Source organism: Callorhinus ursinus, unplaced genomic scaffold, assembly GCF_003265705.2.
Source record: "Callorhinus ursinus isolate GAN/ISIS: 27379988/994484 unplaced genomic scaffold, GSC_fseal_2.0 scaffold19, whole genome shotgun sequence".
Taxonomy (NCBI): domain Eukaryota; kingdom Metazoa; phylum Chordata; class Mammalia; order Carnivora; family Otariidae; genus Callorhinus; species Callorhinus ursinus.
The window spans coordinates 13,318,462-13,341,760 of NW_027397081.1; the positions used below are offsets into that span (position 1 = coordinate 13,318,462).

Genomic DNA, 23,299 nt, shown 5'->3' on the forward strand with positions numbered 1-23,299 from the left:
CCAACTCCTGCCCTCGAAGAGCGCCTCATACAATGGCCCATGATTGTGTCAGTCCTTGTCGTTAACAAAAGAGCGGGACAAAGAGTAGAGAATCAGAGACTGCTGGAAGCAGAAGAGGTAGAAACAATCTAATGCAATACTCTTCTAATGCTTTCAATTCAAAGATAAGAAGTCTCAAGTCCAGAGAGGGGCACGAACAGCCAGCCCAGGTCACATAGCTGCTCCACGCAGAGCCAAGCCCTGAACCCACCTCTCCACATCCTGGTTTCCTCTCCTCTCCCATGGTAAGACTAACAGCTTCTAGTGTGTGAGACTCCCCACCCTTCCCACCCCCTACCCCCCCACCCACACACGCATACACCTGCACTCCCGCACGCGCACACACACACACATTCCAGAAAGGGCTTGAGCGGGCTTCCAGCTCACTGGCTGGTTCCCACTGTGCAGACGGAGGGGGCAGCTGAGACCAAACTGGGGTGGGAGAAGAGCCAGGGGAGGGGGCTGGCACTGGCCACCGCAGCCCCCCGGGAGGCGCCTGCATATGGCCAGGCAGGCCTGGCAGCCCGTGCACACTAATCCTGCTGTCAGCCAGGCCAGGCGCCGGATTAGGAAATGTCACGTTTCAAAGGAAATTATTTCCATTTTCTCCCCAGGAAAGGAAAAGGCAGAAAGACAAGCAAACTCCCAGGGTTGTGTGTTGGGAGACAGGCCAGCATATGGACCTGAGACAGGCACCCCCTCCTCCTCCTCCAGCCCCTCTGCGGTCGCCCAGAAGTGACAGCCATCGCCTCGCTGAGTTCATTCCAGTCAAGGACAAATGGATTTCACAGTTTATCAAGGGAGGGAGGGGCGTGTCACGGACTCATCAACCGTGACCCACCTTTGGTCCCTGCTTTCCCACCCTGAGCTCAGCCAGAGCCCCCTCCCTGAGCTGGCCCCCGGGCCCTGCCTCCGGGGATCGGCAAGTCTGAGAGAGATGTCGCCCTCCATCCTCTGTGCTGTGCGGTACCTGCCAGACCCTCTGCCCCCACCTGGCCCTGAGATCCTGCCTCTTACCTGGGGCTCTCCACTCTGCAGGCAAGACAAAACCTCAAGACCCAGGGAACAAAATAATCGTGCTCCCTCTCTAGATTTCTCTCTCTGCTATTACTTTTCTGCTTCTCTACCTTCTCCAGCCTCATCTGAGACAATAATAAACACTTCTCATTCTCACCGCCACTGAAAATTATGGGGCTTCTTAATTACAAAAGTAATGTCACAATATTAGCAATTAATTAATTCTAATCTGGCCCGGAAGAGAGGTCGGGCGCACAATTGCCCCGTACGCCTCTGGAGCCGAGGACCACCCCGGCGGATATTATGATTGAAATATATTTGTATGGAGTTATTAGATACTATCTGCAATCAATCCATTACCATAAACTTAAGCCTCCACATTCTTTCATATTAAATGAATTTTCATATCACATTTCCCAATAAGCGCTGCCTCAAGTCAACCCTTATTTATCTAATAACGCCATGCAAATATTTTATTATATTTCAATGAAATGTGTCTAAAACTATTACCTTGTGCTGCCTTTGGGGTGGGGAGGGAACAGTGCTGAGTGGGAGGTGGGGAGACTTCCCTCAGTATCTGCTCTGTGAGGAAGTGGCCCCCGCCCCGCCCCCCAACACCCACATGTCTCCATCCCCACTCTAGGCCCCCAGCCCCTTCAGGGAGGTAGGTCTGCAAGGAAAGGGTTTCCTAGCCCCAGACAAACTGAGGACTTGCAGGGCAAATGCAAGCCCCTCAAGGAGAGAAGGGCCCCCTCCCCAGTTCCAACAGCCCTCTGCGCTGCCCATCAGCCATGGCCTGAGACCAGTGCTGGACGGCTGACTGTGCAGGCACATAGAGCCCCTCGCTCAGGGGGCCCTGGGCTTTGTTTACGGGTCTGCTGTCACTGTGATGAAATTCTCAATCATTTTTGAACAAGGGGCTCCACATGTTCAGTTTGTACCAAGGGATCCCACAAATGCTGTAGCTGGTCCTGCCCAGGATACACTCTAATTCCACCAGTGCTGGTTTTGTACTTTTCAGCCATGCTGTACACTCCGGGGTGTTGGCCTACAGTCATGCAGCCAAATCTCTGGGGTCAAAAGAGGCCCTTTCCGGTCCTGCCTTTCCTGCCTGTCCAGACTCCCTTCCAGCCACACGCCCACTCCCAGAGATCTTGCCATCATGCAAATGAGGATCCAGAGGCGTGTACCAAAAGCTACACATCCAACAAGCAGACATCTTGGACCCCAGAGTCAGGATGGCTCCCAGGTCCTGGCTCCCAGATCCTGGACCCCAGAGTCGGGATGGTTCCTAGATCCTGGCTCCCAGATCCTGGATCCCAGAGTCGGGATGGCTCCCAGGTCCTGGCTTCCAGATGCTGGACCTCAAAGTCAGGATGGCTCCCAGATCCCGGACCCCAGAGTCGGGATGGCTCCCACTGCTTTGCTGGTGCCACTGTCACAAGACCGTCTGGGCCTGGGGACAGGTGGACCTGGTGTCTGCTCAGTGTCTCCCAGGATCCCACCCCTGCTCCACAGCAGTCTGTCACTACCCCCATTTCAGCTGGCAGAGTTTGGGGTGAGCATGAACCCCTGTCTCCCTGACCCTACTGTTCACAGTCTTTCTAACTAACCTAGAAGGACTGGCCTTTTGGTGACCAAAGCTCCCAAAATGGCCATTTGTTTTTTGTTTTGTTCTGTTTTGGTTTTTCTTTAGATTATTAATTTATTTATTTTAGAGAGAGTGTGTGAGCAGGGAGAGGGGCAGAGGGAGAGGGAGAGAATCTCAGGCAGACTCTGCGCTGAGCCGGGAGCCCAATGCAGGACTTGGTCCCATGACCCAGAGACCAAGACCTGAGCCAAAACCAAAAGTCGAATGCTCTACCAACTGAGCCACTCAGACGCCCCTGTCATTTGGTTTTTTAGCTTTATGGTCCCTTCAGGCAAGAAACACATTTCCCAGGGACTGGAGGGCATCAAGCTCGCACACATATCGCCTTCCCTGCTCTGGTCTTCAGTTTTACCAACTGCAAAATGGGAAAATAATTATCTTCAGTGAGAATCTCTCAGAGCCTCTGTGGAAATCAGGTGAAACAGTAGAATTTCTAAAGCCCCATGTGATTTTCTAGTTCTGGAGCAAGTGAGTCTGAGGTAGAATGGGTCCTCAGTGATCTGTGAGCTTCCCCGGACTTGTGGTCCCCTGTGTAAACTCCTTGCACATCACCTCCATGCCCCCCAATAATACTTTCTCCTCCACCCATTATCAAAACTCCCACCCACTCAGTCAGAAAGGCAACGGGGGCCCTTGCAAGCAGAATGGACTGACAGCAGGGAGGAGGGAACAGTCCCCGTGTAAGGGGTCACGTAAGCCACCCCAGCCTGGTGAACACTGAGGGACTGAGACCTCAGAGCTGGGTTTGGTGCCCCCAAGCCAGCCAGGCGGGCGGGAAGTCCAGCCCAGCTGGCAGCCAGAGTTCACTGACATCAGGCTTCCTTCCTCCCAGTCCCACTTCCGTTTGGGTTGCTCACGTGACTCCTCACTCCCAACGTACACATCTGAACCTCCGCCACGGCCCCGGGAGGCCGTCTCACAGGTGAGGAGACTGAGCTCACACCTGCAGTCACTGGCAGAGATGCCAATCTGGGTCCCTCTGGCCACTTTCCATGACTTGGGGCAACACAGTGCCCTGCCTCTCACTCAAGCATCTGCATTTTTTTTAAAGATTTTATTTATTTATTTGAGAGAGAGAGAGAGAGCACATGAGAGGGGGGAGGGTCAGAGGGAGAAGCAGACTCCCTGCTGAGCAGGGAGCCTGACGCGGGACTCGATCCCGGGACTCCAGGATCATGACCTGAGCCGAAGGCAGTCGCTTAACCAACTGAGCCACCCAGGCGCCCCAATCATCTGCATTTTAAAAGAGCCTGGTCACAAAGTGAAACCTTGACTCCAGAATCCTGACATCCCAACAAATATTGACTCCACACCGACAATATGCCAGGCACGGCTCCGGGAGCGAAGCATATCAGATGAAGGCTGGGCCTCCAGGAGCTTCCATGCTGACCTTGACCGCAGTCAAAGACCCAGACTGCACTGGGTCTGCTCTGAGCTTGGAATGGCCACCACTCAGCATCTCAGCACTCAAGTCAGGAACCAGAGAGAGAGAGGAGCCCACGGCCGGCGGCCTGCCCACCTCCTAGATTAGGCACTGTGCCCTCTCAGTGCTTCCCGTGGCCTCCAAGGGGCTGACCTAAGATTTGAGGAAAGTCAAAGTCACTGCTCACAGGAAAAGGGGATTCCAGGTAATAGGATAGAGAGGTGTCATGATGGAGAATCTTCTGAAAATAATTCCATAAGTCGTGTCCTATAGGAAACCACTCGCTGGTAAGGTGAGCTTGCACCAAAGCCGTGTGTGTGTGTGTGTGTGTGTGTGTGTGTGTGTGTGTCAAAGAGAAAGAGAGACCCGTCATTCAATCCTCAGTGCCCTGAAGGCAAAAACACCAGCCTCCCGTGTTTCAGCCCGCCCCCCCATCCAGCTGCATTCGGGGGGCTTAAGGGCTCTCAGTCCACGGGGGGGTACTGACGCTGGACAACCTGTCTGACGGGCTGACAGTGCACAGACCTCCCCTAGCCCCGCCCCCCGGAGGACACAGGCTCCTCCTCCTCCTCTCGATCTGTTCCCTCCACCTCCTCCCCCCCAATCATTCATGGTGACAGATTGACAGAAGTGCCCCCACCAGATAAAACTGCCTCTGGGCACAAGTACAAAACATAAAACATTTAGGGAAAATCATCCAAGAACAGTTGGCACCACAAGTAAACTGCTTTAAACACTCAACTATAAGCAACCAGTTTAAAACTCTGGCACAGCTGAGTCCTGGCATCAGCTCGGCCAGCCTCGCGGGGTCTCCATCCTTAGCGTCCTTGGGGCTGTCCAAATCATAGCTGCCTTCTCCTGGCCCCCCACCTCCTGAAACTGGCCAGGGGCCCCTCACGCCCCACAGGAACATGCAGAAAGTCCCAACACTAGAGGAGGCAAAAGGACAACTTCCCTTTTAGGGGAATACCCTCTCACCAACCCCCACCACATACACCCCACTGACAGTAAACAGGTCTGACCAGCCTTAACTAGCATGTATGACCCACATAGTCAGCCACTTCACACCTTGTACCCCACTGGCCCTCATAGTAGCCCATGTGGTGGGCTTCTAACTCTGTTCTTGAGATGCACAAAAGGCCCAGAAGCAACTGCCCAGGGTTGGCAGGTGGCAGAGCTGGGACAAGTCTCTTTTAATGGGCTTCCCACCATATCGACCTGCCTCTCGGTCCACACTTGAGTACCTCTTTAAGCTCAGGGGTGGTTTCCTTGGGGCCTGGGCACGGGATCAAGGAGGAGGACAGGTATGGCTCCAGGAAGAAGCAGTGCTGGGGAGGGAGTCTGGGAGCCTGCTGGGCCCAGAGGAGTGGGGCCTCTCCCTGAGACCTCGCTGTCCTGCTCCCCAGTCACCTTAGGCCAAGCCCTCCTCCCAGGGGACCCAGGTTGGTGTCTGCTCCCCAGCAGGAGGCTTGGATCTGGGCAGGAGCTGAGTCCAGGCTGCCCCCTCCCTGCTGTGGTGCTCCCAGGAGCTTTTAGAGAAAAGGAACCTCTAAGGTGTTACCTGAGCTATGAAAGGTTCACAGGCAAAGATGGGGAGACGGGGCATTCCAGGCAGAGGGGACAACATGGCATGCCTGAGACTGCAAATATTTCATGGTGGATGCAGCATAGACCAAGATGGGGCAAAGCAAGAGAGACGAGCCTGCAGAAACAAGCAGAGGCCATGCCACACAAAGGCAGGGGAGTTTTGGTACCTGGAAGCCTGAGAGCAAAGGGAATCTACTATGGGTTTGGAGCAGTGGAGTGCTAAGAATTCTCAGGTCTTCACAGAGGCAACGGATTGGAGTGGGCAGAACTGGAAACAGGCAGACAGGTTTGGGAGCTAAGGTAGTAACTCAAGTTGGGAGGCAGCAGGAACAGAGGAAAGGCAAGTGTTGATGAGAGACCACAAAGGTAGATTTGGCAGCATTGTGTGTTTTAGGAGATGGAAGGTGAGGACCCTGAAAGCTGCCCACAGGGCTCCTGGTGTGGGAAGCAGGGCCGAGGGTGCTCAGAGCCTAGAGCACTGCCTAGCACACAGCAGGCATGCAGAAAGAGTGTGCTGAATGAAGGGATTCACCAAGGGAAGGAATACAGGGGGGGAGCGCGTTTGTTGGGAGGGGGGATGGTGAGTGAAGTCTGGAGATCAGCAGCAGAGGAGGACACACAGGGGCCAGGGTGGAGGGAGGTTCCAGAGTCACCAGCGGATAGACCACAACTGAAGCCATGGGATCAGCCTCAAGCACCCAGACAGTACTTGGGAAGTCAAAGTGAAGGAGGCAGAGAACGGGGAACACTGAGAAATATCAAAATTTAAGGAAACAGAGAGGAAATGGAGTTTACAACTAAGACCACGAAGAAGCAGGCAGAGCGTAGAAAGAGAATGGAGGAAAACAGCACCATGGGGAAGAGAGCGTTTCCAGAAGGTGTGGTCAACTAGATCAGACGATGGGGACAAGTCAAGCTCAGAGCACGAGCTAAACATGCCCATCGCATTTAGTGTCACGAGCAGGTCACAGGAGACCTCAGCAGAGTGATGGGTGAAATTGATTCCAACGCAGTGAATGGAATAAAAATAGAAAATGATGATGATGTTTCAAAAAGTCTGGCTCTCCAGGAGAAAGGAGAGAGGGGGCAATGACCAGGGAGGCGTGGGAAGTCAGAGAAGGGTGCGTGTTTGTTTGTGTACGAGAGATGCTTATGTTCCAATGGTGCACGGATGGATCCAGACAGGGAGGGGTGCTTGTAGTTATAGCCGAGACACTTGCTCACTGACGGTGAGATTAAGTCCTGGCAGGAGACAGAAAAGTTGGTCCCCCATCCACAGGGGCAGGAAAGACCCAGGAAAAGCTCAGACACAGATGTGCGGAGCCGGTGTAGGGGAGGAAGACTGTTGAAGGCACTGTGGTGGAAGGGCTGCTGCCGGCTCAGTGGTGCCAGAGGTGGGATGGGGGGGAGTGCAGTGTTGAGGAAGTTCAAGGGCAGTAAAGGAGGCTGGAGACAGCTTTTTGGAGAAATGGAAAGACGGCTACCTAGGGAACTGGAGGAGGGCTGTGGAGAGGCCAGGTAAAGTCTCAGGGTGCTCCGCGCGGTGTTTGTGTGCGCATGCCTGTGTGTGAGTGTGTGTGTGCGTGTGCATGCGTGTGTGGCCAGAGGCACTCATCACCCCAGACTGAGAAATGGAGAAAGGAGACCATTGGATTGATCCAGGGTTTGGAGTTTGTCCAGGTCATGAGACACAAGCCATAGAGCAAGGGATCTGAGGATATTGCAAAAGGGTGACTGAGTTGCTTAATTCTATGTGTAAAGTTGACTGGGTCATGGGGTGCCCAAACATTTGGTTAAACATTATTGTGGGTGTGCCTGTGAGGGTGTTTTTGGAAAAGACTGACATCTGAATGGGTAGTGTGAGTATAGCCGATTGCGCCCCCCAGTGAGGGTGGGCCTCATCCAATCAGTTGAAGGCCTGAACGGAGCATAAAGACTGACCCTCCCAAGAGTAGAAGAGAACTCCTCCTACCTGACGGTCTTCAAGGTGGGGCAATGGTTCATTCCTGCTTTCAGACTGGAACTGAAATATCAACTCTCCCTGGGTCTGGATCCTGTTGGCTTTCAGGTTAGAACTACAGCAGTGTCTCTCCTAGGTTTCCAGCTTACTGACTGCAGATTTTGGGAGTTCTCAGCCTCCGTAACTGCATTAGCCAGTGTTTTATAAATCTCTTACATAAACATAGATACAGATACGAACCGTAATATAGTGGCTAAATGGTGGACCAGAGAATTTAAGCTGGATGGGAAAGGAAACGAGGACCGGGAAGTGACAGAAGTCAAGGGACTCTCAAAGACTGAAGAAAAAAACAAAAACACTTACTGGGAAAGGAGAAACGGCACGAGAGAGAACTCAGTTGATGGAAAGTTGTGGTCAAAGCACAGATGCAGGATTTCAGAGTAGGAGGCAATTCTGAACAATAAGATCCAGATGTCACTATGGAGGTGGCTGCCGAAAGTAAAGCCAAGATAAAGGGCAGTATATATGTGAAGAGATGTGAGGAAGAAGAGGCCAGGATTCTGGATGATTCTCCCGAGTGGGCACCAAAGTTTCCAGCACCTGGGAAGGCCTTGGCGTGAGGACGAACACTGAGACAGGCCATGCGTCCCATGTAGGAGGGAGGGCCACTGCTCCTGTGATAAGCTGCTGGGATCTGGGGACTATTGCTACCGTGGTAACCAAGGATGGCGTGAATGAGAGCTTTGGCGGGCTATGGCTGGCCACAAGGTCTCCATGAGATTTCATCCACAATATTTCCCTGGCAGATTGGATTGGCACAGGAGAGAGATAAGGAAAGATGCTGAGGAAGAAAGTGGAAGTGGGAAGGGAGGAAGACAGACTTTTCTAGAAGGATTCATCCACAGCCTAGACTGATCAGGGCTCTACCTTCACCTACTTAGTAGACAGGAGTCTGGACCAAAGTGTCCTCCAGGCTCCAGAGATTTACTGAGAGGTTGAATGACCCGTCCTCAGCCTGGAGGTCTGTGGGTCCTGGGTCTGTCACAAATGTGCTGTGGGCAGGGTCATTTAACCTCTCTACATCTCTGATGTCCCCTTCCCCCTGAAATGGTTCATTTACTCCTTCACTCATTCTATGAACAATGCATCGACCACCTGATACACTCCAGCACTTCTCCAGGGACTGGAATTGGAGACTGATGCAGCTCTCCAGAGGGAGACTGCAGACTGCAAGCAATGTGCCCTTGGAAGTCCTTCCTGGAGCAATCAGCAGCCAGGGGGCCAAGGGCGCCAGACCCACCCAAGGGAAGAGCCCTCTTCTCTGGTCCCTCCCTAGCAGGGTGAGGGTATGAAGGGGTGGGACTTCCCCACCCTGGCTGCTGGGCTGTGTGGATGTGTGGCTTCCCCACAGATAGTTTCGGGCAGTTTGGGAAGGCTTTGAACCTGCACAGCCCTGATCTCCCTGCCTTCCCCAAAGCCCAGAGGAGAAACTGTGCCCAGAAGGAAGCAGGCAGTTGGCGGAGAAGGGGAGTAGAATGATTGAGGTTTGCAGATAATGAGGTTTTACCCTCGGGGGCCCTGGCCTGTCTAGCACTGTTGCTGTGGCCTTCTGGGGTACCCGGCCTGCCCCATGCCCTGTCTCTGCACCCCCTCCGTCCCTCCCTGGCCCCCTGGCCAACCTCTTTTCCTGCTCTCCCTGGGCAACTCCAGCTCAGGTCACCCTCGTTCGCAGCCACGTCCCTTTCCCGTTCCTCTCTCCCTGGCTTCCCCTGCCCCCCTCGGTCTCTCTCCATCTGCGCCTCCTTCTCTCCCTCCGCAGTCTCTGACTTGCGCTCTGAGGCGCTGCCTCTGCCTCTGTCCTCGCTTTCCTCCTTCTTTCAAATCAAATCAACAAGTATTTCCTGAGTCTGACCCTCTCGCGCTCTCCCCTCCCCTGACCCTGCCTCTCCTTGGCCTCTACTCCCACCCACGTCTCCTGCCCTGTGGTCTGGAAAGTTCCACTGGGCCAGGAGCCCCCCGTGGGGAGGCTGTCAGCGGCAGGGCCCGCGGGATGAGTGAGCTGTGCCCCTCGCGCACACACTGAACCCAGCCGGCGTCCCCGCTCTTGCCCAGCTCCTCCTCCCTGCAGGCAGCCCGGGGAGCGTACATTATTTAGAGAAATTATTTAGCATTCTGCTTCTGTCATTCCTTGCCATGGTGCCAGGCCCTGATATGTGATAAAAATGTCAACGTTAAATCGACTCTGACAACTGCTGTTTACTTGCAGTGTCACTAGAGCCTCGAGCCGGGGGCAGAGTCGACAGCTCCTGCAGGACCTGAGGCACCAGCAGCAGCAGCTGCAGCTTGGAAGACTCTCCAGCTCCCCAGACGGGCGGGCCCGGCTGGGAGAAAGACCAGGACTTGGGCTGTGAGAGGTGCAGCCCCTGGGACGCGCGGCTGCCCGCACACCACGTCGCAATCCCCCCCCGCCCCAGTCCTTCCCACTCTGCCCAAGCTTCCCACCCTGGCAAGGGTTCATTTCGCCAGGGTAGAAACATTCCAATAAAAACCCAATAGAGTCTTTACAGCATGCAAAGCACTACGCAAGCCGTCGGTCACAGGGTATCTTCTTCAAGTTCCGTATCAGTCCTGGCGGAAGGAAGTTATGCCCCTGTATTCCAGATTTTAACGCTGAGGCTGGGAGATGTCACGTAGCTCTCCTGAGGGCACGCAGCTAACAAGCATGGAGCCTGGGTTAGGACCCGGGTCTGTCTGACACGAGCCCAGGGCATCGCAACGTAACGCACTGGCCCAGGGCAGCCAGTGTGCAGCGATCGGAATCCAGCGTGGGGCCCTGAGCAAAAGACGACTACCCTCCCAAGGCCGATGAGGATGGACCCCTCTCCCTAGTGTGTGACCGCCAACTTGGTATGAACTAATTCAACCTACCTCGATGGAGGCGGGAGCATGGACCACTTGACCTGTGTTGAAGATGCTGGACGAGAGGTGGTTAGACCTTTGCACTTTCTTTGGTTTTCCTCTTTGCAGCATTCCCAGGGCTAAGCAAGGATCCACAGGCAACTGGAGAAGAGAGAAAGCATAGAACTTCAGGAAGCGAGGGGGCAGAACACCAAGGACAGCAGGAGGAAGGAAGGACAGAATAAGAGCAGGAACCCAAGACAGAGAGAGCCCTGCCTTCACAGGACACCCACATGACCAACATCGCTCTCGAGGGTCTCTCTTCTTGGGAACAGAAGTCACGTCCCCTCCTTCTTTTGAATTAGCAAAAGGTGGAGCACGTAATGGACCGCGCAGATGTTTGCTGGTTGGGTTTTCTCTATTAAGGGCACAGAGTGGAGGGCGGTAACAGCCTCTGTAGGCATCTCAAGGATGATGGTCCTGGAGTAAGGTCTCACCTGGCCCTTGTGAAAAGGACTTAGGGGCTCCAGACATCACAGGGTCAGCAGGGTGACGGGTTCGCCAGCCAAGCTAGCAGGTGTGGGCTGCTTTCGTGGAGACACAAGGTCCAAAATGAAGGAGGTGATAGTCTCATCTGTCTCTGCAGAGAAAGCCCTCCCTGGGACCTGGGTTCAGTGGTGAGTGCTTTAGACAGATTGAGACAGAGCAGGGTGACCAGGATGTGGATGGGCTTCAAATGATGGCAGAGGAGAGGTATTGAAGGAATTGGGTGTGTTTAGCCTATAGAAGACTCACAAGGACAAAGGATCCAATATTTAAGAGCTGTTAGAGAATGGACTTTACCATTCAGCCCATAAAGTGTAGAATCCATTCTATTGTCAGGGAAAGGAAAGGATGAGGTCGCCCAAAGCTATAGGCAACCAGCGATGGGACTCTGACCACCTGCGTGGCAGCCCCATGGCAGAGGAGCACTCACAAAACGTGCAGATGGAAGGACACTGGAGGAGCTCTGTTGTAGTAGTAGTGAAGTTCCTATCCCTGGGTGCATGCAAGGAAAGACCGGCTGAGGGCTGGGGGAGAAAGGGTGCTGCAGAAAGGGTTTGAATATTAGAAAGCAAGTCCAAGCCTTTCAGCTTGGAGCCTCCTGGTTTCTAGGCCTCCAGGAGGACCAGAGGGGAGAGGCAGAGCTGCTCCACGCACATGCACGGGCCCGGAGCAGGGTCCGTCCGAGTCTTCCTTCACTTCCTGGAGAGCAGGGGATTTCTACATTAGCCAGCCCCTCACAATGATGACCTGTGTCAGTCACTCGCCGTGCTGTGGGAGACCCAGGTGACCCTGGGGTACGACTACCCCATTAGCCTTCCACCCCTGTGTGGGATAAGGCCTCCAGATGGACTAATGAAAATCACCCAAATTGAGTTCAATTGAGCAGAAGAAAGGAGGCTGGATCCCATTAATTATCCCCAGGCCGACCTCATGCATCATCCCAAACATAGAGCAGCGCCACTTCCGACAGACAATAGCAATTAGTGATGTGGAACTTTGATGTTGTCAAAATAAAGATCCATACTCTGCTCACAGAGCGTGAGACGACAAGATGGCCCCAGGTTGGCCCGGCGAGACTGTCTCAGTACGTCCGGTGGGAGGGCGCGAGACTGTCTCAGTACGTCCGGTGGGAGGGCGCGGGACTGTCTCAGTACGTCCGGTGGGAGGGCGCGGGACTGTCTCAGTACGTCCGGTGGGAGGGCACGGACTGCAAAGCCAGACAGACCCGGCCTTCTCAACTCCCTGGCTGTGGGACCTTGAACCAGTGGCTTGGCTTCTCTGAGCCTCTACCTCCTCAGCCACGAAACAGGTTGAATAGAGCCCACTTGATAGACTTATTAAGAGGATTTCATGAGATAGTGTGTGACACTGTCATGGAGACTCTGTGTGACCTTGGGAAAGTCACCACTTTCATGAAGCCCCAGTGTCTCACTCTGTAAAATGAAGAGGTTTGTCCATAGACGGCTAAGGTTCTTCAAGCTCTAAAGTCCTGCCCTCGATGATTTAGGAACTTACAGCCAAGTCTGGGGTGGGCCAAGAAAAGCCACCAGTCCCTGCAACCTGATGCCTGTCTCCCACGCTCAACTCTACACTCACTCCCTTAGGACAAGGGTCTCCAGCTTGTCTCCCCTCCCAATCCCAACCCCTAATCAAACCCAGACACCAACTCTGCAGATGTCCATCAATGTCATAAGACCTAGAAGTCACTAACTTTAGATTTATGAAGCACTTTGCTGTCCCCAGCCAGGTGCCCTCCACCTCTGCCCTGCACAAAAGACAGCCCACTCCTTGGAAGATAAAAAGCCACTAATTGTTTCCCTCTTCACTCCAGTATTGATTAGGAGAGTATGGAGGCTATTGGTGTTTTATCGACAGGCAACTGTCTCTCTTGCCTGGGGTAGATGTCCTTTAATAAGACAGAGAGAAAGAGAAAAACTGCTGGGTCATAGAGTCAGAGGCCAGGAAGGCGGGGCGGGGGTGTGTGGCGCGGGCAGCTGGACGATTTGGGTTATAGTTCTGCATTTCTGGGACAGGGTCTCAAGGGCCACAGCTGCCCATCTCCAGCCTAGCCCAGCCAGCATATGAGGGGAGGCCAGTGGATCCACATATCTCCCCAAGCTGGACACTCTCAGCTGACCCCACACCCTGTGCCAATTCCCTCCCCTAATCCTAGCACCCCCTTCTCCCCGCTGTGGGTGACCCAGCTCCTATAGCTGGTGGTCCCCAGTGGGACCCTGACCTGGCCCACTCACTCCTCGGTCCAGACGAGTCAGGGAGCCTGTCCTCAGCTCTAAGCTGCTGCGAGGACTCAGGGGCACAGGGGACAGCAGACTATATGAGGTGCCCTGGGGAGCACAAGTGACAAACAGGATCACCAGGCAGACATAGGAGCCAATGCCCACCTACATTACAGAGTCAAGGATCTCTCCTCTGCTTCCCTTCTCCAACCCGACTGTGTCCCTCGATCCACCCGTTCTTTCTCTTATTCAGTAAATCTTAAGTGAGCCCAGTCTACACTGCAGGCACAGGGCTAGATACCGAATTATAAAAATAAATTAGACACAGTTCCTGTCCCAACGGGCTCACAATTGGTGGGAGTCAGATGTGCACACAGAACTAGGGACACACAGTCCTAAAGGTGTTGTGAGAAGGGTCATCACAGGGCACAGTGGGCACTGTCCATCTCTTTCTGAGAACTGGACACCAGATGGGGTGTCTCTCATTCAATCCATCAATACATCTGGAGATAAATTTTCCCTGCTAGGAGCTGTTTGGATTTGGACCTCTGTGGAAGGTGGAGAATGACCTGTATGATATATCTGAGCCCTCACACAGCTATGACCCTAGGAGTCCCAGCCCAGTGCACCAAGCCTCCCAAAGCGCCTGACCTTGCCCTTAACTTTCTTTCCTCTGAGTGGTAAGTATGGTCACCTGTAGCTTCATCATTTCTCCCAGGGGGCCCCTGGCTTGGAGGAGGAGGCAGGGAGCAGGGCCCCAAAGAATAGCCCATGGCTCCCTCCCAGATTGCCTCCCTCCAGCTACCAGATGGGGCAGGTGTCAGCTCAGGAGTCCAAAATCACCAATTCCCCTCGCAAGGATGGGATTCATTCTAGAGCCTCCCTCCTGGAATGTATTCCATCAAGGAAGGGGCCTGTTTGAGGGATCAGTGCAGCTCAGAGAGGAATTTATAGGATTAATTGTTAATACATGCCAGCATCAGTAATTTGATTATTAAAAGAAAAAATAATAAAATAACAAGCTGATTCCATACCATTGGATGAGGCTCCCTCCTTCCAAACACAAATGTTTCTACACACACACACACACACACACACACACACACACACACACACCAGCTGTCCCAGAAAAGCCTATAGTGGGAGCAGTGAGCACCAGGACCCCTGATCTCAAAGGACAAAGGTGGGGTTGGTGGGGTAAGGGGAGGGAGGATGTTTCTTTAGGCTTCAAAGACAACTGTTTACAACAGATGGACAAAACTAAATTAAGCAATTCTAGAGCCTCAATATAGAGTTTGGGGAGGACAGAGTCTCCCAGTGCTACTGACAATAAATATTAAATAAGTTAAAAGTCACCCAAAATGGTAAAAAATTGAATTGAATGTTGTCGTGTAGATCCCTTTGGATATAATCAGATCACAAATTGTACTAAAAACACTTGAAAACCTACCGTGTGCCATTAAGAGACCTCACTTCTGGCAGAAAAGGTTAACGAAAGGTCATTCTCACATTCCACAAACATTTATTAGGAAGCTACCTTGGGCCGAGCACTGTGTCAGACACTGGGATACAGACATGAGCAGGAGACCACCGCTGCCCTCAGCTTGCTCATAGGCTAGAGAGAGAGGCAGACTTGGAAGAAGAAGATACTGGATTTGGTGGACAAGTACAATGGGCTGGCCCAGGAGAAGGCAGAGCGCCAGGGAAGGACAGAGGAGGGAACCTGCCTCTGCTGGGAGGAGTCAGAGAAGGATTAATAGACAAGGCGGCCACCGAGACGGGTCATAAAGGGAGGGACTTAGCCGACGGAGAAGGGATAAAGGCATTCTAGGCAAAGGGAACAGCATACGCAAAGGTACAGAGGTACGAGCAAGCATGTCCTGTTCAAAGAGCAGCAAATAACTCCCGGGACTGAAGCACAGAGTGTGAGGGACCCTGACAGGAGTGAAGGCTAGAAAAGTGAGTTGGGGCCTCATCATGAAGGACTTTGAATGCGAGGCTAGAAGGCTTATCCGATTGCAAGTGCAGAGCCATTAAGGCTCTGAACAAGAACGCGGTGAGTTAGCTGTGTTTTAGAAAGCTGTATGGGGAGAGCAAAACCTGCCGCTCCAGAGACTCTGGGGCCCTGGAGGCAGTGAGGTCCGAGCAGTCCTCAGAGCGTGGCATCCCTCCACCAGGGAAAGGTAGAACGGAGGCCCTCCTTCAAAGAGGAGTGCTCACGAGACAAGCCCCATGAGGACATTGGGTCACAATTTGAGGGGTCCCTGATGGATACCACCCCCTCCATTTTCATCAGTGATATGCCTCAGGTAGGGCTGGTGGGCAAGCAGACCCTCAGTGGGGGGTAGAGGGGCTTCAAGGTCTTGGAATATCTCGGCTGGTGCAGAGGCTGCCCTCCCCCCTGGGTAGAGGAGACCTCTGGGGAAGCAGCCGGGGTCTGGGACAAGCCTGCAAATCTCCACATCGGTTTTGTCTTGAGGCAAGGTCGGGTCATCAAAGGCCTCAAGAATCTCATGAGACACAGTACAGGTAGAGTGTTCTTCATCCCTTGCAAATAAAATTCAAGTTACACATTGATAAACCCCGGCCTCAAGAATCAAGGCATATTTCCAGGGAGGGTGGAGTAAAGAGGCCCAGTAAATTCTCTTCCCAAAATCTGGGACCAAATAGTCAAACACAGAACAACCATTCAGGGACTCTGAAAATCAATCAAAGGCAAAACAACCCACTGAGAAGCCTTTGCTCATGAAAAACAACTCTGAGTAAGAAAAATGGGAGTCTGGCCTGGCATTGCTTACATCCCCACCCCCAGCTGTGGGTCTTCCCAGGCCATGCTGACCATTAAAAACAAGAACTTTCATTGCCGGAGACGCCTGACTGGGAACAGAATGCCAGCTAACCCACGTCCGGCAGTTGGCAGTTGAGGAAGCAACAGGCAAGGCCCACAGCTCTGCTGGACCGAGTGGCAGTCCCAACGGGGGCAAGCAACAGAGCAGCAAATCAGTCAGAAACCGAACAGGGAGGGCCCAGAACTGAGAGAGACACAGTGTTCCCAGAGTGCCGCTCATGGAAGGCTCTCAGGAAGCACTGTTGGGCCACTATGACTGGCCTCCTTTGTGTCTTCTTTTATGTGAGTCAGAAGACCTGGATGTTTAGCCTTTCTGAGGCTCAGTTTCCTCCTTCTTTAAATTAGGAGAAATCATGTCCACCTCACCGGAGTGGTGATGCAGTGAGGATAAGGGTATAACAAGGATCAGTATTAATAACCCTAATTATTATTTTTAAAGATGTGTTTATTTATTTTAGAAAGAAAGCACGAGCAGGAGAGGCAGAGGGAGAGAGAATCTCAAGCAGACTGAGTGCAGAGCCTGATGCGGGGCTGAGATCACAACCTGCTCTGAAATCAGGAGTCGGACGCTCACCGGACTGTGTCACCCAGGCACCCCAATAACTCTAATTATTAATAACTAATACCAAGAATAATGTTGTTTAGCATTGATAATATTATCATTGACAATAAGAGTAAATATTATGTGTATTATAAGTAACACAGCAAAGGTGGCAGGAGCAGGGAGAGCTGGGCGGGGCAGTACAGGGGAGGGAGCAGGGAAGCACAGGGCTCGCCGAGGGCTGCAGGGCTGCAGGACTGCAAGGGCTGGACAAAGGAAGGCTGGGGAGGGAGAGCACTGCAAGCAGGGGAGGCTTGAGGAGTGAGACCAGGGCCCCCCTGTGGGACACATGGGGGGAGGGGAAGGGGCTGGTGGAAGGTGGGACTGGAGGCAGGATGAGAATCCAAGGCTGGGTCCTATGAGGTTTGATGCCCCGGCTGCTGGGCAAACAGCAGTGAGTCCTCAGGCCCAGCCTGTCGCCTGAATGCTCCAAATTAAATAACAGCAACTCCCCTTTTATTTCCTCTCTGACAGCAACTTATTGCGAAGGGCTGTTGCTTCTGACATTCTAATATTCAGAGTCATATCCTGCGGGATAAACCCATCGCTGTTGTCTGTGCCAGTGATTTGTGCCAGGAGGGGAGGGAGCGGGCAGGGGCAGGGAGAGGCGGGGCCTGGGGCTGCCGGCAGCAAAGGCCGAGAAGGATGAGCGCTCCGGTTCTGCTGGACCAGCCCAGGTGCCCCCTCCAACAGGCGTCTGACCCTGGAGGAGGTGAGGCTGTCTGATCATCCCTCCCCTATCCACCTGTACGTTTAAGAAATGCTTGGAGCACCCACCACGGGCAGTCTGTGCCAGGCACTGTGAGGGTCCCAGACCCCAACCCTTCAGGAAGGGTATGGCCCAGTGGTTGGAGTCCGGTACTTCGGAGAGACACCAGACTGGGTTCGCATTCTCACCCTGCAGCTTACCAGCACGGGAGCTATAGGAAATGTATCCTGCGAGTCAGAATAACCAAGTGGTCTACCTGCTAATGTCAGCCAGAAGATTAAATGAGAGACTGCTACATAAGCCCTGACCACCCCCCAGTGCCTGGTGCAGAGTAAATAATGCTCATGGCGGTCGTGAAAGTGACGCACGGTGGAGGACAAGACACTGCTAAAAGAGAGGGGCCAACAGAGTGCTGCGGCAGTGTTGGGGAGCACTTGCTCCTAGGTCATGACGTCCTGGTCAGTTAGGAGCTCCCCACGGTCCCCACAGCCCTCCCTTGGCGTCAGACACATGTGGGGCCCTCCAGGCAGCTCGCCCTATAATAGGATGCTTCATGGAGTTTTCTGTCCATGCTAGCCGAGCCCCAGACAGCCGAGCACGTGCAGGATGGAAGCAAACAAGTAAGTAGAGCATGCTAATGGGGGTGGGTCACTTTCAGGGGACAGGGTGAAGCCAGGGTGGTCCTAAGGTGGAGTGTAAGGGAGAAGACTCCATGGGATGGGAGACCAAGCAAGGACCGGAGGAAAGGCCCACCTGGCAGGTCTGGAGAGTGCGGGGCGTGGAGGGCACCACTGCTGGCAGCCTGGGGCTGATCTTGGGTGGGGGGCAACAGAGAGATGCTGGCTCCATTAAAGGATGGGCAACACAGAAACTTAAGGGGATGGGTGGGGGAGGGGCAGGGGGATGGGACCAAGCAAAGAGTCCAGGGAAGAGGCAGCAGAGGGGCCTGGAGACAGACCCCGAGCTCCAAGTGAGGGCTTGTGGGATGTGTGAATGGAACACAGATTTGGGTCAGGCCTTCCCAATTAGCCTTGAAAGGGGAAAACGGAGTCTCCGCAGGCCTGAAAGGAAGAACAAAAACAAGGAAGAGAGAAGCTCTGAAAATACCCCGAAGAGCTGCCGAGGACTGCTCTGGCCTTTAAAATGCAGGGAGTATGGTAATCTAATAAACATGGCAACAAAGCGTTTGTCACCAAGCTAATTTTATTAGAACAGATCTCAAATGGCTAATTTCCTTTTACTAATGAGCAAATTAGTTGAATCTCTGATCTGCTTTTAAGGCACTTATACTAATAAAATATGAACGACAGCGAAATTCATTGTGAGGTGTAGTGACACCGCACTTGGGTTGAAGGGAATCTCCAGGCAGGGAGGCTTTGCTCTCATGGGGCCTGGCCAGCTCAGAGCCCAGCCCGGCATCCAGGGAACCGGGGCATCAGGCCGTCTGCGCACGCCTCCCCCACCTCCTGGCCTGGGTGGGTCATATGTTTAGAGAAGGTTCTAAGACACTCCCAGCCCTCTGGTGCTCCAGGCTGGCTCCCACCAAAGCTGAAAAGCTTTCTACCTAACCATCTCTCCCAGGGCCAGAGTTGGGTGGGGCTCCTGACTCCAGCTCTTCAAGTCAGCTTTGCAGAAGCCAAGGGAATGGGAGGCCCAAGGCCCAGCTTCTTCTCAAGGCAGAGAGGCTTTGTCTGGGCTCTGATGGGGGCCGGTATTTGCGGCCAGCAGCCAGGGCAGGCCCGGGAGGGCACAGCACAGAGGAGGACCTGGGAGAGAGGAAGGCCTCAGAACCCAGGGATGCTGCCTCCCACCTAAAGGACGGGCTGAGAGGGTGGGCAGAGGGCAACTGCTCTGAGCCGACAGAAGGGTCCCCCACATGCTTTGGTGGCATGCTTGCTCTTGGCAGAGAGAAGGCCTGGGAAAAATGCTCCTGCAGGAAGACCAGGGACAAGGGCTACCGGGTGGGTCCTGCGCACTTGACAAATACAGGACATCCACCTGTTTCAACCAGGCTTTGCAAAGAAAGGGGGGGAAATTCCCAGGAACGAGATCCAGGGCCAGGCAGGTCCCCTGGCCCAACCCATGCCCTAGTAGTTACTTTATGCCAAAAGGGTTTAAGAGAGCTGGAGGGGCTGGGGCAATGGGCAGCACCTGACTAGCTGCCCCAACAGAGAGCCTGACTGAAAGGCCCCCAAAATGCCAACAAAAGGATGAAAACTTCTTCCAATTCCAAGCCCAGCTCAGTCACACACATTCAGATCCCAACTCACCAGTTAATTAGTGCGGGTATAATTTGAGCCCAGTTACTCAGTCTCTCTGTCCTCCAGTTATTTCTCTTTAAAGGACATACTCATGCTTATGTATCTGAACTAGCACGTGGGCTCAGCGAGGAAAAGAGCCAGACATGTGGCAAGCATCCAGCAAAGGTACATCCCTTTATGTCTGCAGGCCGAGTTTTCAGAAACTGGGGCCCCTTTGGGCCATGCAGAAAGTGTAAGGATGGTATTGAGTTGGCAGAGAAAATGAGGGGCAGGGGACGCCTAGGTCACATGCTTGGACACCCACCTAACTGAGCTGCTGAATGAAACAGGCTGCCTCGAGAGAAGAGGGGGGGTCTCCTCACCAAGCAATCAAGCATCTGGCGGCCCCGAGGACCCTTGAACCCCGCTGGGAACACCCATACAAGTTGCCCTTCTCTAGCACCTGGCAGGAGTCACGTGTACCACAGCCACTTTCCTGCTTAATCTGGCCCTCCTCTAAATGCCCCCCCCCAAAAGTCTCCCGTCCTGCAATCTTCATCTAAGGAGGGTGCCCTGCATACAGTCTTAATCCAGCTCCACAAACCACCTTTGCAAAGTCCTCAAGTAGCTTTTCTGAGTGGGAGGTTCGAGGCTGGGAAACAACAGGGCCAGCACCAGGAGGTTAGATGTGTGACAGGCCCAGGGTTTGCAACACAACCCACAGACACGCTCTCGTGGCCACTTTCCTCTACGAGTCCATAGCTCTGACCTGCAGCGGAAGCCACGGCCACGGCCCTCGTCGGGGGCCCCTGGCATCTCTCCCCACGCCCAGCCACCCCCCACCTGTCCGTGCCCCTCCTTCTGCCCGCACCGTCTCCAGGGCCACCGCTCTGATGTGCTCCGGCTCATTCATTATTCAGACATTTCCTCAGTTCAGAGGCCCAGGGGCCAGAGGGTTGGCAGTCTGCGTGCTCTTGCATCTCCCGGGTTGTACAGAGAATGCAGATGCGCCAGGCTGGGGTTCAGGACGTGGACAAAAGCTCAGTCTGGGGGCATCCTCGTGCTTTAAGCTCTAGGCCCGCATCCTCTCACAGGGAGCCCTGGGGGACAGGGCTTTCACCCCCACCCTGGGGAGCCACAACCGAAAGCAGCTGGGATTTGATCCAGGGGCAGGCTCTTTACAGACGGCAAGTGGTGAGACTTGACTCTTCTGGAACAGCACTAGAGTCACCTGACCGTGAGCTTGGGGCTGAAGGCAGCTCAAAAGCCTGAGCAAGCCCCTGGGCAGAGAGACAAAGAGCCCTCCTGAGGTGGGGCCAAGACACATGCCAAATCTAAAGCCAGCGGTGGCGCCCTGACCCCTGCTTTGGCTGTGCGGGAGGTGGGCTGGGAGGGCAGAGGTCTCTCTCACCTGTATCACGGGTCCTGTGATGTGCATTCCCAAAGCTGACATTGCTCTGCTCCTCCCCTCTTGGGCTTCAGGCTGCACAGTACCCCTTTCTCACCTTTCCCTCCCAGGGTGAACCGACCAGCAACTTAGCCTTCAGTTACTTGAATAAAAGCAAGGGATGGAGGAAGAGAAAGAGAGATACAGGGTCAAATTGCCTGGTCCTAAATATGTCTTGTCCCTTTGCCCATCCTGGACCCATCTCCCCCACAGCTTTGCCCCACTCCCCTCTCCCCCAGGATCAGAACTGGAATCATCTATACACATCTGCACTTCCCTGAGTCTAGTGTTGGACTCCTAGGCTGGCCAAACCGCATTCCAAACCAAACCACTGGAATCATCTATACACATCTGCACTTCCCTGAGTCTAGTGTTGGACTCCTAGGCTGGCCAAACCACAGGGAGCCAGCCTTGCCCCTCACTGGCAGGGGAGTGTTAACAGGAGGGCTCCCCATTGCCTCAGACAGAGAACGAATGTGGAGGGGGGCGCCCAGCAGGGATGGTTTCCTCTCTCCTGCCCCTGTGCCTGGCTCTACAGGATCAGGCCTGGAGCGCGCGGTGAAGGCAGTCTTGGTCATTTCCCTCCACAAAGCCCCGTTTCAGAAACAACCAAAGGAGACCTCAAAGGAGAAGTCTTTCCATGAGGCCACTGAAGGCAGAGAAGGAAGGAAAGCAAGAAGCCAGGGAGAACTGCCCCTTGCGGGCTCCAAAGTGTAAGTTTCTTTATAGAAATCTGAGGATCCCTGGTGAGCACCCAGAAAATTAGGCTGGTAAGGGAACAGACAAGCTCTCAAAACTGTGGCTTTTTCTTTGACTCCTACAGCCGGGTTGCTTTTTAAAACCCAGCCCCCAGGCCTGCATTCCTTCCCTGCTCCCCCGGCCATAGTTCCTGGGGCGGGGACCAGCCTGAGCATGGAGGATGGGATGAGAATTCTAGACTCTGGCCAGAAGCCAGCCCATCCAAGGCTTTGTGCAGGGCCTAGAGACTGGAGTCTTCCACGGAGCAGGCCCTGGACACCCTTACCTGGGCCTTCCCAACGACCCCAGCCTCCAAGTTCCAGGGATCCCAAATTTAATAATGTACTTTATCCAGAAGGAATATGATTAGCTCAGCCCAGTCTGGCCCCAGGCCCCACCTTCGGGGTCTAACTACCCTCACTCGCGTTGTCCCTGCCAGGAACCCTCTCTTTCTACCTCCACCTCGCTTCTCCTTCTCAATCCTCCTTGTCTTCAAGAATGCGCCCAAGTGCCACTTGGCCCAACAGGCCTTTTCCTTCTGCTCCAGCTCCTGTTGATCCATCCCTTTCCATCAGCCCAGAACACGTACTTGGCACCCGATCGTATACAACTTGGCAATCCATTAAATATTCCTCTTAATATCTTTCTCTTGTTTTTCATATATTTCTTTCATATATACCTTGTCTCCTCAGCTAGGCTTACAGATGGGAGTCACATCTTTATCTTCTCTGAGCTTTCCCGGTGCACACCCTGCACTCCTTCACATGGCCGCACCTCTAGTTCAGGCACCCCCCACCCTCACCCCTACAGTCACCTGATTACTGCTCAGAGACATCCTGTGCAAAACTGCTAAGTTAATCTTTCTAAAGCACCACTCTGATCACGACATCTGCAGCTCAAAACCCCTCAAAGTTTCCCTGCTGATGATTCAGTGAAGCCCAAACTCCTCTGCTTGGCATTCAAGATCCTCCATGACTTGGTGGAAGCTCTGCCCGGGCTGCCTCTGTTAACCCTCTTCTACATATCCTCCACGTTTCAATTAAACCTGATAGTTTAGCAGTCCCCAAATCCACTAGGATTTCTTGCCTCGATGCCCTGCCCATGCCACCGTGGCCGCCTGGAACAGCCTTCCCTCCCACCGCCATTTGTTGAATTCCTACCCATTGTTCAGGGTTCTGCTCAAATGCCAACTGCCGCTACGCAGGTCCACGCCAAGAGGAGGCTGCTCCTACCTCTGAACCCAGGCAGCACTTGGACACCTTAGGGTGTTCAGTCCGGGTCTGCTTCTCAACACAGAGCATCCCTGAGCACTCGTTTATCCTCCTGCATGGGTGTAACAGCTGAGACAAGGACCATCC

General features: G+C 53.7%; 1 long non-coding RNA gene across 1 annotated transcript in view; it reads right to left on the minus strand.

Moving 5' to 3' along the window:
- LOC141374537 (uncharacterized) overlaps window positions 1-21,275 on the minus strand; it is a 51,589-nt gene extending 30,314 nt beyond the window's left edge. Inside the window, exons 1-2 of the long non-coding RNA XR_012381516.1 lie at window positions 21,168-21,275; window positions 10,606-10,737 (exon numbers count right to left, since the gene is read on the minus strand). This is a non-coding gene — a long non-coding RNA (uncharacterized lncRNA). The remainder of the gene's footprint in view (window positions 1-10,605; window positions 10,738-21,167) is intronic.
- Window positions 21,276-23,299: the final 2,024 nt, after the last annotated feature.